This window comes from Macrobrachium nipponense, chromosome 32, assembly GCF_015104395.2.
Source record: "Macrobrachium nipponense isolate FS-2020 chromosome 32, ASM1510439v2, whole genome shotgun sequence".
Lineage (NCBI taxonomy): Eukaryota > Metazoa > Arthropoda > Malacostraca > Decapoda > Palaemonidae > Macrobrachium > Macrobrachium nipponense.
Window position 1 is genome coordinate 26,195,808 of NC_061094.1, and position 4,462 is coordinate 26,200,269.

The window sequence follows — 4,462 nt, forward strand, 5'->3', positions numbered from 1 at the left end:
ACTCTCGCTATAGCTCCTTTTTGAAGGAGATCGTCTGCGTACTCTGTCAATTCCTTGGAAGGAAGTTGACGGAAAGGTCTGGATGGAGGTGGGTTCGTCAACCAGCTCCAACCCAGACTTTTGACACTATGCTCTGAGCCCATTGGCTGAAGTTCCACCGGTGGCGAAAGTGAAACAGCCTCCCTCCTACCTGAAGTTCTTCATTGGTTCTGGTAACCGCCTCGGCCTCCTCTGAAGTGCTTTTCCCCTGTTAAAGGGGCCTCCCGATCCTCTCCCACGAAAGGAACGCTTACCATCTACCGTGCCCTTACCCCGAGCGGTCATACTTCTGAGAAGCTTGACTCTCGAAGGCTTGATTGTAAGCTGGAGAGATGGCGTAAGAGGTGGAGGGCTGAGGCTGAGGGGATATCACATAAATTGGCTGTGATTGACCTTTAGAAGTGGAGGGTTGGGCTGTCTGCACTAACGGTACTGTTGGAACTTGTTGAGGAAAGCGTAGTTGCTTCTTCTGTAAGGTTGGAAACGCCTGGGTTTCTTTTGTCCCTTACCTTTAGGAGTCAGGTCTTGCCTCCTCTTAGCCGAAAGGCCCCAACGATCCTTAAGGATCTGGTTTAACCTGGTAGCCTCTGACTGGACCTCCTTAACCATAGCTTCTGGGAAGAGATCTGCTCCCCAGATGCTAGACGAGAGTAACCTATTTCGGTTCATGCCAAATGGTTGCCTCTTGTAGGACTGCTTCCTACAATTCGTCCGAGCAGTGGCAAACTCAAACATATCTGACTGTACCGTTTGAGTCAGGGCTTTGGTCATGAGCTTAAAAATCGGTTCTGATCCATAAGCCATGGTAGCTACCTCAGACATAGCCATAGAATTGATGGATCTGGCTAGACGCGATTTTGCATCAAACTCAGCCTGAATAAGGCTATCTGGGAGAGCTGGGTAGCTTTTCACCAAACTGCTCCATAGCACAGTCCGGTTTGAGTTTGCCAGCTGAGAATGTATTCGGCAAGTCTTCCCACAATTCTCCAACTGAGGGGAGCAACGGAGAAGTGGGATCCGCTTCCTTCAACTGCGGTATAGGTTCCCCTTCTGGGCCGCTGGGATGGTCGACCTCGCGATCTTGGTTAGGAACGGGAGCGGGGTACTCTCATCCATTGTAAAAATGGTAAAGGGACTCTAATGGTTGTATCTTGTGTTAGAACAATCCATGTCCTCTAAACACCTGAGCCATTCTCTCTGAGCCTGGTCTCGTGAGTGAGAGGACTGTCTCCTTAGGTACCTTATCGTCCCGCACCATAGCCGACGGCGTAAGCCTTGCGTAGCCTATGAACGGAGGCTGGAGGTCTTCCGGGAAGAACTCGAAGTCCTCTATTCTTCGAGTCCCAAATTCCGGTATAGAGATGAGACCGTCCTGGAAGGGGGCGTATGACGCTACTCTCCACGGATTGTTTCATAGAGAACTGAGGTAGTGAGTCATACGGAGGAAGTTGGGATCCACTCGTGTTGGACAGTGGAGGAGAGGCTAGAGGAGCTTCTCTCAGCCCGGCTATAATGGAGTCCTGGGAAGTAATCCTGTCCGACAGACGAGAGATCATTTGCTCCATGCTACTCTTTAAGGACCCAACCAGGTCACACCTGTTGCAACAGGCCAGCATTGGAGTCCAAAGCCGGAGCTGCTGCGGAGGTGGAGGGGAGGCTCTGAATCGGAACCAAAGGTAGCGGAGCTGGTGATTCTGCCGGAGTGCGAGATCTCTCTCTGGAGGATTTACTCCTCGAGGACTTAGAGCCGGAGCTGAGAAGCTCTTTGCAACCTGGATGCTCCGGGATTTCCCAGCCGGAGACTTACGGGAGGAGGATGAAGCCGAAGTCGTCTTCTTAGACGACGACGACGTCTTAGTCAAAGTCATCACCTTAGACTTGACCTTAGGTCTAACCGAAGCGCCAGGAGAGAGAATATATTTCGTCACCCGTAAAGCCTTGGAAGGATGGAGAAGGTTGCGGGAGTAGAATAAACAGTTACGCCCAAGGGTGACCCTTGGGTGTCCACCGTACCTACCTCGACCAACAGGTCGTCTATACCTACCATAGGTTCAACATTAATATCTAGGGTCGCGACATCCGTAGAGATATCCTGGTCCTGATCAGTTAATGAGGTGGCCAGCTGTTGTTGGATGAAGGCGATAGTCGGATCCGCTTCTACCGGGTCGACGTATCCTGTCGCCTTGCCTCCGGGGTGAAGATTAGTAATGCCAACCGCTTCTCTAGGATGTAGGGCTGTCCCTTGGCGGCGTTTTTCCCAAAACCGCCGACCCAGGCCCGCAGGTAGCCAGTGCGGTATCTCTTACCGCCGGAGCCTGGAAGAGAGGGCGTAGTTTAGATTTAAGAATCACTTAAAACTAAAACTTAAAGTATAACTTAAAATAATTGCCTTAAGTTAATATGATGAAAACTTAAGCGCTAAAAACAGGAAGCGGAGCAGCTACTGGAGATGTAAAACTTACCCTTCCAAAAGCTGGCTCACAGATCGTACATATGGTACACGTCTCATGGTACCAGACCTGGATGTCCCCGAGCGGAGTCGCGCATGGAGCATGGGACCGGCAAACTTCGTGTCCACAAGGGTCCTGAAGTGTGGCGGGAACATCCCGGATGCTCACAGTTGGTGGCCTGTAAGTGGGGAGACACATGAGTATCTTAAAAAACATCACTTACAGTCTAAAGGACAGAAGAGCTCCGATGCATGCCGGAGCTCGGAAAAAATTTGGGCATAACCCCTCCCTGCATCGCCTGAATAGGCTATAATCCCGGAGAGATCCGGTAAGATATGTAAGGGAGGGGGATGGTTTAAGGTTCTTAAGATAAACTTAAAAGATAACTTAAACCTAACACACAAGCAAACCGGACTAAGTCCAGTACGTAGCGGAGTGTAGTAACTCAGCAAAACGGTAAGGTTAGTAGAGACCCACTGTATGCTCCGGTCCACCCTACTGGGTGGACTAACAACTTTCCGCTGGATACCAGGACTCCGATCAGGAAGGAGCCCTAGTAAGATGGGAAAGAGCGAGAAGACATACAGGCTCAAGCTAGCCCGGAGCGACAAGGTAGCGCGGAGGGTGGGCAAGGCCAGTACCCCCCACTCCGCACCAACCGGCCGGACCGAGAAGCCGGAGAGGTCGAGACCAGTCTGGGTCTGTCCCGACTCCCTAACCCCTCCGCCTGAGGGGAGAGAGGGAGGCAGGCTCGGGTATGAGGAGCGAGCATGGGCAGACCGACCCGCCCCCGCCCGACTCTATGGAAGAGCGGGAGGGGGGGGAAGAATGACTGGACAGGCGTCTGGCTGGCCCGTGATCACGAAGTGACCACGAGGCGGTAAGACCAAACACGACAACTAAGCCTAGGACAACCACTGATCAGGGAAATGCTATCGGGAAGCATACTGAACTGAAAAGCGGAGGCAAATAAGCCCACTGGGCCGAACCAACTGATCAGAGAGATGCTATAGGGAAGCAACCGAACTGATGAGCGGTAGTATCGGCTCAAAGAGCCAGGTCCTAGGCTAAGCCAGACGCCTAACTAACCTAACAATAATAAAATACACAGTTATATAAATAAATAAATGAAAGAAAGAAAACAATATAGCAGGAGAAAAAATCCAGGAGTGTACGACTAACCCGAAGGCAAGTCTACCACTCAAAGCTAGTCAGAGGCCGATACTAAGAACCTGGACTAGGGTCTGGATAGAAGAAGCCTACGTAAGGTAAATACATGCATGCATGACAAACCTGAGTAGACCGTACCCTAAGTAAAGCGGATAATCATAAAGAGCGAAGATAAATAAGGGGATGTTCTAGGTATGGGAGACCAAGAACGAACCCATAACGAGGCAGAACCATGCTGCCATGCTTCCGACCCCGAGATCGTATTTATACCTAAAAAACGGCAAATACTGTCTCAGGCCGGAAAAAACCCAACTAACCGTAAATACTGAGTACTTAACTTAGCTGCTGCGATAGCTGCACGCTCCATAATAGAAAATCCAATGAAAGGGCACAAAAAAACACAGAGAGGAAAAATATCACAACCGTCTCGTGGGTGCTAACTTGAAAGGATGGCCACCAGAGGCGCAGCAGTCGGCAGCATGGGATGGAGTAGTAGTAGTACGAGCTGCTCACTCTGTGGGTCGGCTCCCCTCTTGGAGGGATTTTGTAGTGGGAGATTTCTATTGGCATTTGGCTCGTGGTAGTGGTCTCACTCGCCTAGTGTTCATACCGACACCCTCCTGGAGGGTGAGCGAGTCAGTTATACTGACCTTTTTCTTTATTTTATTTATTCTCTGGTATGTGTTAGTACATTTACCCTAGAAATAATAGATTAAAGGATATTTCGCGCAGCGACACGAGCTGAGCCCAGAAATTATGTTTTTAAAGTAAAAAATTGACGTAACTAATAAAATTAGAACGTT